Source organism: Otolemur garnettii, unplaced genomic scaffold, assembly GCF_000181295.1.
Source record: "Otolemur garnettii isolate 467f Iridium unplaced genomic scaffold, OtoGar3 scaffold00005, whole genome shotgun sequence".
NCBI lineage: Eukaryota > Metazoa > Chordata > Mammalia > Primates > Galagidae > Otolemur > Otolemur garnettii.
In genome coordinates, this window is record NW_003852400.1 from 36741324 (window position 1) to 36763795 (window position 22472).

General features: G+C 35.2%; 1 protein-coding gene and 1 non-coding gene across 2 annotated transcripts in view; one reads left to right on the forward strand and one right to left on the reverse strand.

The window, feature by feature from the left end:
- Nucleotides 1-22472, reverse strand: part of NDUFAF2 (NADH:ubiquinone oxidoreductase complex assembly factor 2) — a 187968-nt gene that overhangs the window by 100732 nt on the left and 64764 nt on the right. The gene's annotated exons all lie outside the window — the stretch shown is intronic.
- Nucleotides 19381-19487, forward strand: LOC111722046. The gene has a single exon (XR_002770993.1). It is a non-coding gene; the product is annotated as a U6 spliceosomal RNA (small nuclear RNA).

Sequence of the window (22472 nt, forward strand, 5' to 3'; positions counted from 1 at the left end):
TGCCATAGCGTCACAGCTCACAGCAACCTCCAGTTCCTGGGCTGAAGCAATTATCCTACCTCTGCCTCCCAAGTAGCTGGGACTACAAGTGCCTGCCACAATGCCCGGCTATTTTTTGGTTGCAGCCATCATTGTTGTTTGGTGGGCCCAGACTGGATTCTAACCCCCAGCTCAGATGTATGTGGCTGGCGCCTTAGCCGCATGAACCACAGGCACCAAGCCAATAGAAATATATTTTGATAGAAGAGACCACATAATCATCTAATGAAATGTGATAGTAATCAACTTAATAGGAACTATAATAGTATTTGTTACCCAGGTCACTGAGCACAAAAATTGGGTTCATTTGGTGAGAGGCTGAAGTGCCAATATTTTAAACTTGTATCTTTAAAAATATCTTCAAAGAAGTTCAATTTATGAAATTGCTCAAGCAGAGCTTCTCCAGCTAAGACAGACGTCCAGGGTACCACCCATCTTTTTCTCCCTTTCCTTTCATGGAAGAAAAATCTCAAACTCCCAAGATTCCAAGGAGCCCTCTGAAAATCACTGATTAAGATCAAATTCAGTACTTTTGAAATTCCAAAATTCATCCATAACATATTCCGATTCCATATATAAAATCTTATGAATTGCAATAAGACCATCTTATATTTGCTTTTTTTGAACTGTCAAACAGTTTGTCACAAACTCCTGAGTAATGTAGGATTTTTGTTTGTTTGTTTTTTGCATTTCTTTTTTTTTTTTATTAAATGATAGCTGTGTACATTAATACAATCATGGGATACAGTGTGGTGTTTTCATATACAATTTGAAATATTTTCATCAAACTGGTTAACATAACCTTTATGTCATTTTCTTAGTTACTGTGTTAAGACGTTTATATTCTACTCTTAGAAAGATTCACTTGTACCCTTGTAAGATAAACCATAGAAATGATCCCTCCATCCATCCCCCCCATATTCTTAGGCTATAAGTAGGTTACAGCTTTCATATGAAAGCTATAAATTAGTTTCATAATAGGCTGCGTACATTGGATATTTTTTCTTCCATTCTTGTGATAACTTTGCTAAGAAGAACATTTTCCAGCTCCATTCATGAAACATGAAGGACGTAAAGTCTCCATCTTTCTTTAGGACTGCATAGTATTCCATGTTGTACATATACCACAGTTTATTGATCCATTCATGGATTGATGGGCACTTGGGTTTCTTCCATGACCTGGCAATTATGAATTGGACTGCAATGTTTTTTGCATTTCTATATCACAAGGCGATATAAAACCTATTTTAGGTATGCATATACTAGTTAAGGCTGGAACCTGACTTAAGTAGTTTGGGGCAAGAAATCCTTAGGAAGAAACAAAGTCTGAATAGCAAGAAGGAAAAAGGACCCTTAACTTCACTTGTCCTCAAGGAAGGAGGCCTTCACTGGAGAGGCATCCTTTATACTTCCTGGAGTCCTTCGGACCAGGAGGCTCTGCTCCTGTGAAGGTGAGTGACTAAGGTAGTCTGCGGACAATTCCAAGCAGTGAAAAGGGAAGACAGGAAAGAAAATTCCAGCAAGAACAATTTATATATGGCATCAAATTACTTCAGTCATTAGTTTAAACTTTCCCCATGACAAAACTTTACCCTGGCTAATAACTAATACAATTGGATGACACAAATATTACTTTCTTTTGCTATTCCAGTTCACTGGTACAAAGAAAATAGTATGCTGTGATTCCACGAAAAGGCAGGCTGTAAGATCATGACAAGGTTTTGTTTCTAAAGGTTGCAAAAAAAGATCATTGTTCTGCTATTTTTGTCCACTTAAACCTTAATTTTGTACTGATGCTCAAAAAGATAAAGACTACAGCTACAGACAGTAAGAGGTACAATATGATAATATTACTTTAAGATTTAAGGATCCGAAATTAAAGTGCATATAAAAGTAGAGCCTGCTTCTAACTCAGGGTATACTGGTAATGTACACCAGAATATTTACTCACAAAAGAATCAAACAATTGGACTTCAAAAATTCTTGGTTAGTAGTAATAAATGATAAAAGCTTAACATTTTTTAATCTGCTTCTTATTACTTCCTTATAATTTTCCAAGGTCCAGAGACCATGTTATTTAGTCTAACTTAGCAATATATCAATAACATGTTATCAGAGCTTACTAATGTTATCTGAATGATTTAGGAGATGAGCAGAATTATATTTAATGGGCGAGAATTATGTATATGGCAGTACCCGTAGCTCAGTGGGCAGGGCGCCAGCCACAAACACCTAGGTTAGAGGGTTCAAACTCAGCCTAGGGCAGCTAAAAACAACGACAACTGCAACAACAACAACAAAATAGCCGGGCATTGTGGCAGACACCTATAGTCCCAACTACTTGGGAGGCTGAGGCAAGAGAACCACTCAAGCCCAAGAGATGGAGGTTGCTGTGAGCTGTGACACCATAGCACTCTACCCAGAGAGACAGCTTGAGACTCCGTCTCAAAAGCAAAAAAAAAAAAAAAAAAGAATTATGTATATAGTACTACTATTAGACACTTTTTAATTTTCGCACTTAATTCTCACAACAATCAATCTTCATTAAAAAAAATTGAGGAAACTAAAGCTCAAAGAAAAATTCATGGATTAAAAAAGGCGTGTTTTGAATTACATTTAATTTTTACATTGAAATTTAATAAAATATACTAGTATAATCATTTCCTGTGCTACAAAAACATCATTCTTACATAGTCAGGTTTACATTGCCTTTCTTTAACCACGCATTTTAAAACCACTTCTCACAGCCTCCTTTACTTTGTACCACAGAGCGCCCTAACTATTCTGTGACAATAGCACCGTCTATTGGCTGGCAAAGGGATTAGAATAATCTAAAATCAGTATCTGCTTCTTAACCCTTTACAAAGATTAATGTGTAATCTGGGCTCTTTTTCTTCTTTTATTATTACAGCTGAATCATACCTACTTAAAAAAATTTCTCATACGGATACATCTCCTTTTTTCTCCTTTATATCTCCTTTTAAAAACCTAGGTAGTGGCTTGGTGCCTGTGGTACAAGCAGCTAAGGCACCAGCCATATACACCTGAGCTGGCATGTTTGAATCCAGCCCAGGCCTGCCAAACAACAAAAACGACTGCAACCAAAAAATAGCCAGGCATTGTGGTGGGTGCCTGTAGTCCCAGCTACTTAAGAGGCGGAGGCAGAAGACTCACTTGAGCCCAGGAGTTAGGGGTTGCTGTGAGCTGTGATGCCACAGCACTCTACCCAGGGTGACAGCTTGAGGCTCTGTCTCAAAATAAATAAATAAAAACCTGGGTGTATCTCTCCATTTCACTGCTAACCAATGTTTGCTAATGTGCAGCAGTTCAGATGAACTATGGATTAAAAGGGATTTGTGAATTATTCTGGAAACTTAACTACAATTTATAACACAATTTCTATGAGAAAATGTGTTGAATTGAAACAAGCCATTAATGTGGAACTTTTAAAGCAATTAATTTGTAAATTGGGAACTTGTTATATTATTAAAACATATTTTAAAAAGTATTAAGTCTTCCACTGTTGTATCCAAAGTAAATAAAATAGAATAGTCAAACAAAGCAATACTGTATATATTTTCCCCCTTTTCAGGGGTAATATACATCTGCTGTGTGCTACAGAATTAGAAACTTACACATTAGAGTGAAATACTTAAGTATTTGTTGATATAATGATGAGATTCATAGCTATTTTGCAATGACTTCTTAAAGTTCTATACCAGGAAGAATAGTTCCCCTTATTTTAACCTTTATCTGTAAGATGAAAACTACCAGGATTATATCTGTAACTCTAACCACTCAATGAGTTCCAGGCACGAACTTTTGCTTGCAATACTCTAAGTTGGATGTCTTACATTCTGTTACATGGAATTCTATATCTTCCTATAATATTGCCTTTAGCATCTAGTCCCTGAAGTTGTCCTGCATTTATGAGTAAGGCCTTATGTTCCTATCTGTGGGCTTTTGAATTAAAGCAGAGGAAACATGCGAGATACTCCAACTCAGTTAGTCAATATGAAATCACTTTTATCACTGTACCAATCAAATAGCAAGGGTGTTTTATTCTTTGGCCTTTGCCCTGTATCTGAATTCTAGAAACTGCTTCTGTAATGTCAGTTTGAGTCTGATTTCATATCAGCAGGGAAAGACTGTCACTGTCCCATATATATTATAACCATAAGAGTTCTCACCTGATTAGACAGACATTACTCCTTGACACTGATTCCATTGTCTACTATGATTTGCCTTTGGCCTAAGCTGACATCAATCGCCCAGTTGTAGACCCTTTTCTCACTGTTAGCATTCCTGCCTTGCAAATCACCTGCTCAGGACTATTCTACTGTTTCCTGAGATTTTTGGAACCCTGTGTTCTGGCCTCCTTGATCAGTGGTTATGACATCTACTTCTCCCACGCCCCAACTGTTTTTCCTTTAAAATCTCTCAAATACCTTGATAGGACTATTATTTTATTTATTTTGTATTTCAAAACCCCCGTTGTTTTTATAATATGAATCTACTTAACAATATTGAACAATACCTTTAAAAATGCTTGGGATGGTAAATTTCGTGGTGTGTGTGTGTGTTTTAGAGACAGAGTCTCACTTTGTCACCCTCAGTAGAGTGCCGGTAGCGTCACAGCTCACAGCCACCTCAAACTCTTGGGCTTAAACAATTCTCTTGCCTCAGCCTTCCAAGTAGCTGGGACTACAGGTGCCTGCCACAATACCTGGCTATTTTTTTGTTGCAGTTGTCATTGTGGTTTAGCAGGCCCAGGCCGGGTTCGAACCCGCCAGCCCCAGTGTCTATCCTACCATGTAGAGAAAACCTATTTATGAAAGAAATCAACTCAGAGTCATGTTATGAAGAAGTTAACATATTCTTTAATTTAGCTCAATTTCTGTTCAGTCTCATTTTCTACAATATTGTATTAGCTAGGGTTGGATATACCGCAGTTACAAACAGGCACTAAAAACTAAGTAGCTTTAACAATTAGGTATGTATTTCTTTCTCATGCAACAGTGTGGACTGGATGTTCAAATAGGGCATCCAGCTCCTTCTACATAGTCAATCAAAGATCCAGGCTGAAGGCTCTTCAGTCATCTTCAACACATGACTTCTAAGGCTTCCCTGAGCACTGCCATTTCAGTTAGCCACAAAGATAAAAGAGCACTGAGGAAGGCATTATGGAGACTTATGAGCCTGGCCAAGGAATAACTCACATCACTTCCACTCAGAATGTGCTAGTGAAAACTTAAGTCAAATAGCCACTCCTAATTACAAAAGGAGCCAGTAAAAGTAGTTTAATACTTGTCCAGAAAGAAGAACTAGATTTTGGTGGAAACCTAGTGATCTATACCACAAATGCATCCCTGAATAAAGCCAAATTAACCAAGAAGCTGAAAACCAGGCCTTATCATATTGACCACCATTACTCATAACTCAGTCCCATTATAAGAAATGATCCAGAAAAAAAAACTTATCAAATTATTCAAGGGATATTATCAAGGACACCTGTTCAATACATAGTGTCTACTTATAAAAATCATGGGAGAAAGTCACATCATATATCAGTACTAAGGATAATTGGAAATAACAAATACCATTTTTCTCTGATAAGACTAGGAAAGATTAACAATACTGACCTCATACTATTGTGGGTGTAGGAAAATTAATAAGTTCATATAATTTCTGTAATACAAATTAACCAGTATGAGTTCTGTGACAAATCGTTTCCTTTTCTGAACTGATTTCCAACAAATTTAGGGATATGGCCACAAGTTATCTCTAGTGAGATAATTATATATTTTGCACATTATTACTTGATTCTTAAAACAATATAAAATATGCATTGTTTTTAGAATAAGATTAAAATGAGGTTATTTTTATTTCTGGTAAACAAAAAATAGTTATACTCTACTAAATAGTAGTTCAGATTGATTTCATAGCCACCGTGAAGTTCTGACCTGAAGGTTTTCCATTTTTGAGTTGGTTGCAATAAAGCTGAAAGTGTTTTTGGGTCCACTCTTAGAAAATGTATAATTAATAAAGAGTTTATATTAGTATTATGAAGAGCTTCGTATCCAACTCCAGTTTTCCCTTGTTGATTTTGGGTGCACTGCAATCTTATGCCTCTATCCTCAACTCATGTCCCTTCTGGAAGAAGGAAGAGAATGACCTTACAGTACAGTTGTATTATGTTACACCTATCATTTTCCATACACAAAACTGAAAATTCCATGTGTATTTTTTTACACAGCAAAAATAGAAATTCTTTACCTTAATGTTTGTATACATACTGAATGCCTAGGTCAAACATTGCACTATTTATGGGAGAAAGAGAAAGAAGGCTCAAGTTGCTCATCCTCTAGTTCAATGATCTCAGTATTTTTTTCCAGTATGATACACATCTGACAAACTAACTGCATCACATTCCTAGAGGCATACCAAAATGTATGCTATGTACAATTCTCAGCATAGTAGCAACAGCTTTGTCTCTTTGTCTATTACTGACCTGGGACACACTGATGGTCTCAGGGATCAGACAGTTAAGAACACAGATTGACTGAAATATAGAGAGATAAGTTTAAGAGAGAAAATACCGTCTGTTATGATACCACACAGGAAAAATACAAAAGCCAGAATTGAGGAGTAAAGACAAATAGGAACCTTTCTGTAAGGAATACCTATTAAACAGCAGGTATTTCTTACAGGAATACCTATTAAATAGCAGGCAGGTAGGCAAAGGAGGAGAATAATAGAGATTAGAAGGATCATTGCAGAAAATGGAAAATTAAGAGAATAATTGGATCTTACATGAGAAAGATGATGAGAATATTTTTGGACACCTGAATATATGCTACTCGGTATGATATGATATCTTTTTTGCATCACAGGAAATTAGGTAATCCATCTGATAGCATTTTTAATTTATTATTTATTCATTTTTTTTATATTTTATTTTTTATTCATGAGACAGAGTCTCATTATGTTGCCCTCGGTATAGTGCCATGGTGTCACAGCTCACAGTAACCTCAAACTCGTGGGCTTAAGTGATTCTCTTGCCTCAGCCTCCCAAGTAGCCGGGACTGCAGGCGCCTGCCACAACATGGGCTATTTTTTTGTTGTAGTTGTCATTGTTTGGCAGACCAGACCTGGATTCGAACCTGCCAGCCCTGGCTGGCTCCCTAGCCACTAAACTACAGGTGCCGAGCCATGATAATGTTTTTTTAGATAAATAAAGCCAATGCCTTTGAAAAGCTAATATTCTCAAACTAATCATTTTAGTAAAAAGAAATTTAAAATAATTCAGGGTGTTTTATTCCCCCTATCTAAGTCAACTAAACAACTTTGTGTGCCCACTTTCTCTTTGGATCTCATGCTAATTACAAACAAAACTTAGTACACTGTACTTTACTATAAATAGATCCTTCTGAGGCATTTGACTTTTAAGTGATCCCACAACATTACAAAAACAGTTATTTCCTATTGCCAATCAGCATTACTGCTTCTAACTACTATCTCTAAGCTTTTTCCCAATCCTTTATGTGTAGAAATTAGGAAAATAAATTGGAAGAAAAGGAATACCATTGAGCTTACTAAACCTTCACCTCATATGCTACACCAAGTCAGTAGTTCTAATTTAAGAATAGTTGCATTCTCCACAAAGTTCAAAGTGCATAAATTTTATGATTTATTTTTCTCAGATGACCTGAAAGAGATTTTGCTAGATTTTATTTTGGCCAGTTACTAGAAAAGTGTTCCTGATTTCCACAAGCCTTATTTGAGGACTATCATGATTATCATTTGGGGTTACAGAGGAATGGATAAGGGTCAATTCATACTTTTAGCTATAATCTCTAAGTAAGATCACACATTCCATCATAATTTTCTCTATGTTAAAGTTTAACTTAAAATATACTAATATGCTTCACAACAATTAGGATGGCCGCTATCAAAACAAAAAATTAACAAGTGTTGGTGAGGATGTGAAGAAATGGGAACCTTTCTTTGCATTGTTGGTGGGAATGTGAAATGATGCAACTGCTAAGTTAAAAGGTACGGTGGTTCCTTGAAAGGTTAAGAATACAAACATTACTGATTTGTGGACATTAATTTTATATTCTGAGACATTACTATATTTTTTGATGACTTCCAGGAGTCTGTGGTTGAGTCTTTGGGGTTCTCTAAGTATAAAATCATATTGTCAGCAAAGAGGGAGAGTTTGACCTCCTCTGCTCCCATTTGGATGCCCTTTATTTCCTTGTCTTGCCTAATTGTATTGGCTAGAATTTCCAGCACTATGTTGAATAGTAGTGGTGATGGAGGACAACCTTGTCTGGTTCCCGTTCTAAGAGGAAAAGCTTTCAGTTTTACTCCATTCACTAAAACATTAGCTGTGGGTTTGTCATAGCTTCTATTAGTTTAAGAAATGTGCCACCTACGCCTATACTCTTCAGTGTTCTAATTAGAAAAGGATGCTGAATTTTATCAAATGCTTTTTCTGCACCTATTGAGACGATCATATGGTCTTTGTTTTTGCTTCTGTTGATACTGTGAATAATGTTTATGGATTGGTGTATGTTAAACCAGCCTTGCATCCCTGGGATGAAACCTACTTGATCATGCCACAACTCCCTTCATGCTTCAAAGAAAATGAAATACTTATGAATATAACTAACAAAAGAGGTGAAGGACCTCTATAAATAAAATTATGAAACCCTAAGAAAAGAAATAGCAGAGGATATTAACAAATGGAAAAACATACCATGCTCATGGCTGGGAACAATCAACATTGTTAAAATGTCTATACTTCCCAAAGCAATCTACCAATTCAAAGACATCCCTATTAAAATACCAACATCATATTTTCAAGACTTGGAAAAAACAATTCTGCATTTTGTATGGAACCAGAAAAAAACCCCTGTATAGCTAAGGCAGTTCTTAGTAATAAAAACAAAGCAGGGGGCATCAGTATATCAGACTTCAGGCTGTACTACAAAGCCATAGTTGTCAAAACTGGCACAAAAATAGAGACATAGACATTTGAATCGAATAGAAAACCAGAAAATGAAACTAACATTGCCACTTAATCTTCGATAAACCAAACAAGAACATACACTGGGGGAAAGAATCCCCATTCAATAAATGGTGCTGGGAGAACTGGATATCCACATGTAAAAGACTGAAATTAGACCTTCACCTTTCTCCACTCACAAAAATTGATTCAAGATGGATAAAAGACCTAAATTTAAGGCATGAAATGATAAAAATCGTCAAAGCAAGCATGGGAAAACACTAGAAGATACTGGCCTGGGGAAAGACTTTATAAAGACGACGTCTGTGGCAACTGTAACAATAACAAAAATAAATGGGACTTAATTAAACTGAAAAACTTCTGTACAACTAAGGAGACACCACCAAAACAAATAGAGAACCTATACAATGGAAAAGGATATTTGCATATTTTGAATCAGACAAAGGCTTGATAACTAGGATCTACAGAGAACTCAGATTAATCCACGTGAAAAAAGTTAACAATCCCATATATCCATGGACAAGAGACATGAATAGAATCTTCTCTAAAGAAGACAGATGAATGGCTAACAAACATATGAAAGAAATGCTCATCATCCCTAATTATTAGAGAAATGCAAATCAAAACCACCCTGAGATACCATCTAACCCCAGTGAGAATGGCCCACATTACAAAATCTCAAAACTGCAGATGCTGGCATGGATGTGGAGAAAGGAACACTTTTATAGTGCTGGTGGGACTGCAAATTAAGACAACCTTTTTGGAAGGAAGTACAAAGAACCCTCAAAGAACTCAAGCTAGACCTCCCATTAGATCCTGCAATCCCATTACTGGGCATCTACCCAGAAGGAAAAAAATCCTTTTACCATAAGGACACTTACACTAGACAGTTTACTGCAGCTCAATTTACAATCACCAAAAGGTAGAAATAGCCTAAATGCCCAGCAATCCAGGAATGGATTAATAAACTGTGCTATATGTATACCATGGAATACTATTCAGCCATTAAAATAGATGGAGACTTTATATCCTTTGTATTAAAAAGGATACAAAAGGATATCCTTTGTATTTTTTTAGTAAAGCATCGCAAGAATAGAGAAGCAAGAATCCTATGTATTCAATTTTGATATGAGGACAATTAATGACCTAGTACATGGTAGGGAGTGGGGGAAGGGGAGATCAGAGAGAGGAAACGAGGGAGAGAGTGGGGATCTGGGTGTGTGACACACCTTTTGGGGGCAGGACACAATTATAAAAGGGACTTAACCTAACAAGTGCAATCAATGTAACCTGGATTCTTGTGCCCTCAATGAATCCCTGATTTTAAAAAAAAAGGTTAAAAATAGAATTACCATATGATCCAATGATTTCACTTCTGGGTATACAACCAAAAGAATTGAAAGCAGGGTCTCAAAGAGATATCTGTATATACATTCATGTGTACTCAGTACATACCAGCATTATCCACAAGGGCCAAAAGGCAGAAAGAACCCAAACATCCATCCTCACATGACTAGCAGTGCTCAGTGGTGTATCTGTATCCCTGCTGCTCAGCAGGCTGAAGAAGGAGGGTGGTTGGAGTCCAAGAGCTCTAGGCTATAGTGCACTATGCTGATTTAGTGTCTGCACTAACTTCGTCATCAATAAGATGACCTCCCAGAAGTGGGAGACCACCAGGTTGCCTAAGAAAGTGTAAACTAGCCAAGTTGGAAACAAAGGAGGTCATCGTCAGATGAATAGATAAACAAAAAGGGTTATATAAATACAATGGTATTTTATTCAGCCTTACAAAGAAAGAATTCTGACACATGCTATAACATCAGTGAACTTCAAGGACCTCACACTAATGAAATAAGCCAGACACAGAAAAGAAAAATACTGCATGATTCTACTGATAGGAGGTGCCTAGAGTAGTCCAAATTATGAAGATGTAAAGCATAAAGATAGGAGGAGAGGGGGAACTTGATGGGTATAGAGTTTTAGTTTTGCAAGATAAAAGAGTTCTGGAAATTGGTTGCACAATAATATGAATATACTTAACACCACTGAACTACAGACTTAGAAATGCTTAAGACAGTTAAATTTTATGTTATATGTATTTTACCACAATTAAATAAATTATGTTAAAATTAAGTAAAAATTAAAAACACTTGGACACAACAGACTTTGTAACCCTATTTTGATGGTTTCTCAACTTTTGATAATTAAGGAGCAGTCTCTCCATAGAAAGTAACTAGACATTTAAAAGGTCTTGAGCTTAACTGCAGGAAATTTCGAACAAGTTTGTTTTTCTATATATTTAATCTGTATCTTGCTCTCCAAGTGAATTACTAATTTGTTATGTATGAATAGAATACTTTTTACTTATTTTGGAGAGTCAATATTCTATGCTAGGCAAACATACAGCAAGTAATTCTGGTAAACATGAGAATATTAGGTAGCATGTCTATGATACTTTTACAGTTCTTACATAATGAAATTAGAACTAAAAGACTTAAGTGATCCTACCAGAGTAGGCAATCATCAAACCATTTCTTAAAGCTCTTAAAGAACAAGGTATGGAACTTATTCTGGTCACTCATTCAAAGACATTTACTAGGTTAAAAAATATCCTCATTAAAATGCTGTGGAACTAGATAGAGGTGGGTAGTTACCTGAGAATATGAATGCACTAAATGCCACTGTGAAATGGCATTATAACATGATTAATTTCATGTTATGTGACTTTTACCTCAATTAAAAAGAATTTACTCATACGTATCAGATATTTAAAGATACTGAGGACAAAGTGCTAAAAGCATAAAGACTTGTGGCTGTCCATGGCTACAGACACTGCATGGAAACCTCATGTGCCCTGACAACACAGGAAGAAGCAGAATATAATAACTAGTCCTTTAAACGTGGTACTGCAATGAAGTCTTTTATAGAAACAAGGTGACATGAGACTACGTGAGCTGATATGCTTTACCACCACCATCACCACCAATGAAAACTATACATAAAAAAAAGGTGTAAAACTGTGATCCTAGGCTCCTCTGACTTGGCAAACTCTTCACTTTAGGTCTGCAGGATCTGCTCAACTCTAGGAATTGGCTGGTGACAAAGGGAGTCCCCAGAGTCATGTCCATTGAGCTTGGATCCTTCATGTTGTATATATCCCTCACATAACTTATTGGCTGTTTTTAAAGTAAACCAAAGTTGAAATATTAATAACAAAAGCCAATTCTGAGCAGTTTATTCTTAACTGTCCTGAGACTTTTCCTTAGTTTCAAGGTGATACAGCAAAATATGTTCTGAGATCTGAAAGCAGTTCACGACAGTCCTAAGTACAATGTGCTGTAAGGCTGAAGAGATAGTGGAATCAGATCATGGAAAGCCCAAGTATGCCAAGACAAGGAGCTTAGACTTTTTTCTTTGAGACTACAGGAAGCAATTGACAAGTTTAATAAACAAGGCATAACAGGTTCAAAGATGTATACTTTAAGAGAACCACTTGAGGCCTGGCGTGGTGGCTCACGCCTCTTGTCCCAGCGCTGTGGGAGACCAAGGCAGGTGGATTGCCTGAGCTCAGCTGAGTTCAAGACTAGCAGAAAACCAGTATGAGCCACGGTGAGCCAGAGTGAGACTCCATCTCTACAAAAAAAAACAAACAAACAAAGCTGGATGTTGTGGCGAGCGCCTGTAATCCCAGCTGCTTGGGAGGCAAAAGGGCAGGAGAATCGCTAAAGGAAGAAAGGAAAAAAAAAAAAAGAGAACCACTTGGACCAAGTATAGCTTTTATCATTAAAAAAAAAAAAAAAAGGCAAACAAATCATTTTGGTGGTAATATTGAGCATGAACTAGAAAAGATAGGACTGAAATACTAGATTACAGCAATATTCCACAATATTCCAGAAAAACGTGTATAAGGTCAAATGGATTAAACTTTGAGATCAACTGCATATAGAGTTTAAGGCATGCTACTAAATACTTAAGTTATTTTTATTGTTATTTTTTTTTTAAGAAATGAGGTCACTGTATTATCCCAGCTGAAGTGGCAGTGGCTTGATCATAGCTACATCTTCAAACTCCCGGGTTCAAGCAACTCTTCCACCTCACCTTCCAGAGTAGCTGGGACTACAGGTGCACGCCAACATATCTGGCTATTTTTTGTAGAAATAAGATCTTACTATGTTGCTCAGGCTTGTTTGAAACTCCTGGCCTCAAGTAATCCTCTCACCTCAGCTTCCTAAAGTGCTGGAATTACAGGTGTAAGCTACCACACCTGGCAAAATTATTCTTTTTAATTCTCACTTGAAGTTTAATATTATCATTCCCATTCTACAGACTAGGAAACCGAGGCTTAGGTCACATAGTTGGAAGGGAAATTGGAATTTTAAGCTTTTTTAAAAAAAAATCCTGTAATCCTATGACAGATTATTTAATGCTGATATACAATTTAAAATTAAATTGCACACAAACTTTATGGCCACCCTGTATATGATTTAAAGCCTGTACATGTATATTTTCAACTATTCTGTGTTGTCAATGAATGTAAGCGAAAATAAATTCTTTTATATATAACAAGAATGTAAGTCTGAGTATACTGAATACTTCTTGTCAGCGGCAAGGACAAAATGTAGGACAAAAATTCATGTTTTATTCCTTATTTTATGCTATTAAATAATATTTTTAGTCCTTGACATCTTAAATTACATGAACTAAAAACAATTTTTACTTGGCAATGATTTATTTTAAAAAAATCCTTAATAAACTCATTGTACCAGGTGACATTGGGCTCATAAAAAATTATTATAAACCTTATGACCCATTTATACCATTTTTAATAAAAGGTTATATAAATATATTCACTCAAATAGTACATAATTAGAAGCTATAATCCACAAGGATTTAAAATTGCCAAATTAAAATTCTCTCGATATATGTTATAAGGAATACCAAACTCTAATACAAATCCATAGTACATAATTTTAGAAATTACTATATATTGATTTTTAAAATATACCTTGGCTTGAACAGAGGTGATGAAGATAGACAGTTTTACTTTGCATACTTGTGTCAAAAGCAACTTGAGACATAACCACAAAGCCTGAAAAGCAGGCCTCATCGTGAACGTTGTTCTTCCACCACACCTCTCTCCAAGTACCCATCTTAATTAATGATGGTCATAATTTTGTGCTCTTACAGTCTCAAAAATGATATTTTACATTGCCTCTAGCAATGGAATAAGTAATGTCTAAATCACAGAGAGGAATGACAGTACTCCACTCAAGTGTCTTCAAGGAAAAAAAAAGATTTCAGGAAGAAAGAACTCTAATTTGAGTGTTAGAATTAAGATCAACTTTTCTGAGACTGCGAAATAAGATTGCTACCCAGATATAATAGCTTGAAGAGAGTTGCCTGGGAGATAGCTTTTGACAACACTAACCTCTCAGTGCAAATAATTGAACATTTCCATTATCCCTATCCTTAGGAAAATTTACTTATCCAACAAGAATCTTAATTTTGTAACTTTAATAACTTATTCTTCACTTCATATAAAAACAGAAACTATATATGCCTTTGACATAGTTCCAGGTATCCTACCCAATAAAGAGCAGCCTCATTTTAAACTCAATCTCCTTTTTAAAAAGTTTACTCTAAGTAAGCACTAACCCTGTGACACAAAAATAATGTGCCAACTAAGTTATTTAGCAAGGAGTGATACAAATATTTGTCTGTTTTTTCTTGGTTTAAAAAGACAAGGAAACCTAACTCCTCAGTGAAAGTCATCGAAAGGTAATTTCCAATTCTCCAAATTATAAAGGGAAGAAACACCCAAGGAAATGAATTTTCAAACTCAGTTCCATTACATATTACAACTTAAAAAAATATATATTAGACACAGGGTCTTATTCAGAAGCACACTTAAATTCATGATATGAAAAAGAAATGAATTCATTCATCAATAATAAGGTAATTTTGAAGGGGAAAATGTGAAAAGAAACAAGTCTGTCTTGATTTTTTTTCACTTCATGTTTAATAAATTGCTTTGGAAGTAAATTTTCTTTGTTCTTTTATTCTATCTGCCATAAAGTAAGAACTATAAAATCACTAATAAATGGATAGAAAGGCTTTCTTTTTACCATAGTGACAGCATATACTCTAACATAAATGCCATTTAAGCTAATTCTAGGCATACACAGCATCACCAAACACTCCATTTTACTCCTTTTACTTTTCCTGACCTTAATATCTCAGTAGGAAACCCTGCTGGGATGAGATATTGTTCTGGAAATAGTTGGATTCTTTTTTACTTGTGGCCTCTATGACAGGTTATAATCATACCCACAAAGAAAAGATTCTCATCACAGTTTAAACAACATAACACATCAGAGAGAAGAGAAGAAAATAGTTGTTATAACACTGAGATCAAGGGGCAATGTACACCTAGTGCTAACAACCATGGGTTGGTTCAGAATTGCTGAGGTCAACCCACACCTCAAATGCCTTGAAACCAACTAAGCTGACAAACAAATGCTCCATAAACTTAGATATTTTTAGTGCAAATGCAATCGGTCAGGAGGATGGACTTCAGCCAGAGCACACGGCTCTGAAATTTATCAGCTTCTACTCTTTAGTATTACTTAACTTCCCTGTGCTCCAATTTTCCTATCTAAAAAGTAGGAACAATAAGATAAAGTATGGTCATAGGATAAAATTAGTTACTATATATGCAGCGCTAAATATAGTGCCTAGCACTTAGTAAGCATTACATGTATTAATTTTGTATTATTAGTTTGTATTAGTGCTCTCCTTAGGGTAGGAGAGTAGAAAGAAGAACCATCATAAGTCAGATTTTGACCACGTGATATAAGATTTTGTTTAAGTTCTAGCTATTCTGCTAGGGAAAGAGAGGGGTGTGCAAGAGGAAGTCTTGAAATTCTTCAAGTTCAGCCCCAGCACTCTGTAAAGCAGTCATACTTCTTCTGCCTAGAAAGTTCTAGTGACTTCAAGATCAAAGAAAACTTTCCCAAAAGCTGGCAGAAAGAAAGGTCAAAGGGAAAATAAATGTAGAGGACAGAGAGAAGGAAAACAGGTATGACATGGGGCTAAGCATTTTTGGCCTGGGAGTCCCTCCCTTGTCCAAGATTCAATTAGAATATAAAACAAGAGGACCATCATGTAACTAACCTTGGATCTGCAAAGCATGGTGTAAGTATACCTGGGTTATTTTTCAGGCACATTGGAAGGATGCTCACTTCACTTTGGTCCTATAAATTGCTCAGTCCCAAGGTCATCTTGAATTGCATGCAGTAAATTCTATTTCCCTCACAAAACACATATCCAAATTGTGGTTCCTCTTTCCCAAATGTGTTGTCACTCTCAAAGCCCTTCCGAAGAGCTGTTATATGGATAGATAAGAAAATATAGAGAGAAAAATGGATATTAGAGACTGTGGCTAAATAGTAACTATAAGAGACACATACACACACAATCTAGCAAGATTAAATCATGGAGAAATAGAAAATCTGAACAAACCATAATAAGTAAGGAGTCTGAACCAGTAATAAAAAGTCTCCATGAAAGAAAAGCTCAGGAACTGATGACTTCACTGATGAATTTTATCAAACACTTAAAGAAGAGGTAATACCAATTCTCCTCAAACTCTTAGAAAAAAAATCAAAAGAAAGGAAAACTTCCAAACTATTTTACAAGGCTAGCATTACCCTGATACCAAAGCCAGACAAGGATACTACAAGTAAACTGTAAGCCAATAAATGTAAAAATTCTCATTAAAATACTAGTGAAATGAATCACATTAAAAGGACCATTCACCATGATCAAGTGGGATTTATCCTTGAGACGCAAGGATAGTTTGACAAATATAAATCAATAAATGAAAAGCACCATATTAACAGAATGAAGGCCAAGAATGGAGGACCATCTTAGTAGGTTCAGGAAAGGCATTTGACATAATTAAACATACTTTCAAGATTAAAAAAAAAAAAACAACTCAACAAATTAGGTATAGAAAAAATGGATGTCAACACAATAAATATGACAAACCCATAGCAAATATCATACTCAATGGTGAAAAGTTAAAAGAAATTCCTCTAAGATTGGAATAAGAATGCCCACCCTCATCACTTCTATTTAACGTAATACTGATGTTCTAATAAGAGCAATTAGACAAGAAAAATAAATAAAAGGCAACCAAAAAGGGAGACATTAAATTGTCTGGTTGCTGTTGACAAGATCTTATACCTAAAAAACCCTAAAGATTCCACAAAATCTGTTATAACTAATGAACAAGTTCAATAGAGGTGAAAAGTACAAAGTCAACATAGAGAAATCAGTAGTGTTTCTATACACAAACAATGACCTATTCAAAAAAGAAATAAAAAAAACCAGCAAGAGCTACCAAAAAATATACTTAGGAATTAATCGATGATGTAAAAGTCCTGTACACTAAAGACTATAAAACAATGATGAAAAAATTTTAAAGATACAAATAAAATGAAAAAATATCCTGTGTTCATGGAATGGTAGAATTAATATTGTTAAAATGGCCATACTATTCATATTACATGTTATTCATACTACAGAGTCAATGCAATCCTTATCAAAATTCCATTGACATTTTTCACAGAAATAGGAAAAAAAATCCTAAAATTCATATGAAACCACAGAAGACGCCCAAATAGCCAAAGCAATCTGGTACAAAAAGAACAAAGCTGTAAGCATAACAAAGTCTGATTTGAAACCTCCTACACAAAGCTATACGGTAATCAGAACAGCATGGTTTTTGGCACTGTTATAAAAACAGACACAAAGACCAATGAAATAGAATAAGAAGCCCTAAAATAAATCCATGCATTACGGTCAATTGATTTTCAACAAAGATTCTATATTATTCTGTTTCATGCTTCTATCAAGAAATGCCTGAGGTTGGGTAATTTATAAAGAAAAGAGGTTATTTGGCTCACAGTTCTGAAAGACTGTACAAATGGCATGAACATCTGCTTTTGGTGAGGAAATCAGGGAGCTTCCAATCAAAGCAGAAGGTGAAGGAGGAACAGGTATGTCACATGGTGACAGAAAAGAAACAGAGGAGATGGTGCAGGCTCTCTGTGAATTAATAAAGTGAGAACTTACTAAATATTGCCTGGAGGGCACCCTGCCATTTATGAGGGATCCACTCTCATGGCCCAAACCCCTCCCACCAGGCCCCACATTCAGCTCTGGGGATCAAATTTCAACATGAGACTGGGAAGGGCAAAATATCCAAACCATATCAGATGCCAAGAACACACAAAGGGGAAAGGGCACTCTTCAACAAATGATGCTGGGAAAACTGGATATCCACGTGCAATAATGAAATTAGGCCCTTATCTTACACCATAGACAAAAACCAACTCAAAATGGGTAAGACCTGAAACTAAAATTCCCAGAAGACAGAGAGAAAAAGCCTCTTGGCCTTGACAGTAATAACTTGGATATAATACCAAAAGCACAGGAAACAAAAGTAAAAATAAACAAATGGGATTATATAAAACTAAAAAGCTTCTGCACAACAAAAATCTCCACCAAAACAGAGTAAAGATATAATCTTGGAAGAAAATATTTATAAACCATACATCTGATAAGGGTTTAATATCCAAAATATATAAGGAACTCAAAGAATTTAATAGTAAGAAAACAAAGGGAAAAAATCTGATTAAAAATGAGCAAAGAACCTAAAGAGTCTTTTTTCAAAAGAAGAGTTACAAATGGCCAAGAGGTATATGAAAAAATGTCAAACATCACTGATCATTATGGAAATGCAAATTAAAACCAAAATGAGATATCACCTCACACTGATAGAACAGCTAGTAGCAAAAAGATAAAAGATAGCCAGCATTGGTAATGATGCAGAGAAAGGGAAGTCTCTCACGCAGGTGGAAAACAATATGAAAGTTCCTCAAAAAATTAAATAATCATATGATTCAGTAGTCCCACTACTGTGTATGTATCCAAAGCAAATAAAATCAGTATGCTAAAGAGATAGCTGCACTCCCAGGTTTATTGCAGCATTACTCGCAATAGCCAAGTCATGGACATAGCCCAAGTGTCATCAATGGATGTTGGAAAAGACAAAGTGATAAATATACAAAATGAAATACTACTCAGTTTTTTAAAAAGAACACATTGTCATTTGCAACAACTCAGATGAACCTGGAGGACATTATGTTAAGCAAAACAGGCCATGCACAGAAAGACAAATACTGCATGATCTCACTTATATGTGGAGTGTAAAAAAATTGAAAGCATTGAAACACAAGTAAGTGCTCGCTTCGGCAGCACATATACTAAAATTGGAACGATACAGAGAAGATTAGCATGGCCCCTGCGCAAGGATGACACGCAAATTCGTGAAGCGTTCCATATTTTTAAAAAAAAAAAAAAAAGAAACACAAGTAAAACAGTGAGTACCGGAAGGTGAGGGGTACTCTTGGTCAAAGGGCACAAAATATCAGTTAGACAAGAAGAGTAAGTTCAAGAGATACACTGTACACCATGGTGACTACGGTTAGTTTAGTTTATATTAGGGTTCATTCTTGATGATCTTCATTCTATGGGTTTGGACAAATTTGTGACAACATAACTCACCATTATAGTATGATACAGAATAATTTTACTACACTAAAAATCCTCTGCATGTATCACACCTACAATTTTTTCTCTTTTGTTTTTCCACAATTAGTTTACTCTATAAACTGTTCTGTACTTTCCCTTTTAAACTAGTAATATGATGATTTTTAAGATATTAATACATAAAGCAGATCTCCACTATTTTATAGCTATAGCCATGTGTTAATGCACCTAATTTATGCAATTGGTCCTCTAATAATAAACATTTGCATTTAGGATCAATTTAAATTATAATCAGGGAATTATTTGTTCAACAATTTTGAACAAAAGTTAAATAAGTTAAATAATCTCCTATAGCTAAAATATTACTATCAAAGTACTCTGCTAATTCAAGTATTTAGAATAAAAGTTCTAAGTCCAAAAGTAAAAATACGTTTCTAAAAAAAGAACCCATCATGGCAGTGTCTGTGGTTCAAGGAGTAAGGTGCCGGCCTCATATACCAGATGTGGTGGGTTCAAGCCCAGCCCCAGCCAAAACTGCAGGAAAAAAAAAAAAATCTATCATATCAGCGACAAATCTACTGGTCATACTTGGATTTTAATTTGAGTTTATTTTGAATAATGTTACCCATTATGATTCACTCGCATGATATGTCAAGGAAATTGTCAGGCTTCAAGAAACCTACCCGGTTTGCCCATGACTGCCACAGAGATTTTTATTTTGATTCATGGCATGTGAGAGCATCATTGGAAAGCAGAAAGAAAATAATTATTAAGTGGCCCTTAAAATCTTCACTTTCCTCTAGGATACATGGTGAACAAACGTCTAGGAAAAATGCCATCAACAAACTGAAAACAATAACTCTTTCCTCCTTATTAGAAGATAATTTTAGTGTCTGCCTATGGACATACACTTATAAAGATTTAACCATTATGAGTGATATTTATTTACTTAGTTGGATAAACTAAATTCTTGTTATAATTTATAGTCCATTAAGTTATGTAACTAAAAGAGTCACCATTTAAGTCTATCAAGTTTAAACTCGACATTCTTTTATTCTAGTAATGGTCTATTTCCTGTAATGAATTATACAATTAATATTTCTTACCTACAGTCTCTCTTAGACTCTAACAATAATTTAACACAAATATTGGGAGTCTTTTTAAATGCATGAAAAATACTGGGACAGGTGAAAACAACCTACAACCACCTCAACTAGTCATTAGTGTCTCTATAGGTAATATTTCAACTTTGGTGTAAGAAACACTCAAAGCAACACTTTAAAACTACTTCCAATAAAAAGGGTGGTGCCTGTGGCTCAAAGAAGTAGGGTGCCAGCCCCATATGCCAGAAGTGATGGGTTCAAACCCAGCCCTGGCCAAAAACTGCAAAAAATAAATTAATTAATTAATAAAAATAAATAAAAATTACACTAGTAAATGGAGAATATGTTTACACTGAGTTAAGAATATAATTTAATGGTAATTTTTCATATCTTAGAAATTCAATTTTTAAGATTTAAAAATTTTAAATTTTAATATATCCATTTAGATAATACTTTTGAATATCAGCTCTTTATAAAATACCATGTAAAATTCTATTTTTTAGTCTTTTTTACTAAAGACTAAAGATTAACATTTTAGTTAATCTTTATAAATGATCTGTGCTTTGGACAGAATTTTGGCGGTTAAGCAGTTGTTTATTTTCAGCTATGCCCTATAGTGTTAAAAAAAAATTGTGACAAAATAAATATTCTCCGGAGAATTCAGAGAGAAAGACCTTTAGGAATCTCATTTACTTTAAAATTCACTTCAGATCTTATCTTTCATATGAAAGGGATATAAAAGTGATAGCAATAGTTAGCATATCTTCACTAACTATAGAAGCCCAAACCTAGTAATTACCTACAACTTTTTCCAGACAGATATCCTTATGGTTATTTATACTTCATTCTCTTTCAAATAGGCATACTTAATAAAAACTAACACGTTTGTTCATGAAGAACATATTTAGGAATATTAAAAATAAGAATGCCCACACAGTTATATGATAACAAACATTTGGGGGATACTGAATTATGTGCCTATTGTACAGAATGAGTATGACATGGTTCTGCTCTTGAGAACTTCACTGCTTAGTGGATGGGACAAATCTGTATAAATAAGTAAAAAAAAAAGCAAGAAAATGTAAGTTTATAGGAGAATGTTCAGGAATACTGACTGTATTGGTTTTCTAGGGTTGCCATAGCAAAGAACCACAAATTGGGTGGCTTAAAACAACAAAACTTTGTTTCAGTTCTGGCAGGAAGAAATCTAAAACAGAAGTAGAGGCAGAGCCCTCTGAAGGCCCTGGGAAGAATTCTTCCTTGCCCCTTCCTGGCTTTCCTTGGCTTATAGCTGCTTCACTCCAGTCTTTGCCTTTGTCTTCACATGGCCCCTTCTTCTTATAAGAAAACCTGTCATTGAATTTAGGGCCACCCTAACCTAGTATGACCCCCCATCTGAACTATATATACAAAGACTTTATTTCCAAATAAGGTCATATTCTGAGGTTTCAAATGGTATGAATTTTGGAGGGACATTACTCAACCCACTACCTTGACCATGACTGAGGAAAAAGGAGCAAAAAATACTTGTCAGATTGTATAAACTTAATATTCAAATGTTCTACAATTTAGTAACTTCTTAAAAGCTCTTGAAGTATTAGTTAGGAGTTTTACAAATATTCATTTCAACATTGGCTCTGAAATTATTTAACAAAATATTCGCAAAGTCTCAAAGAGTT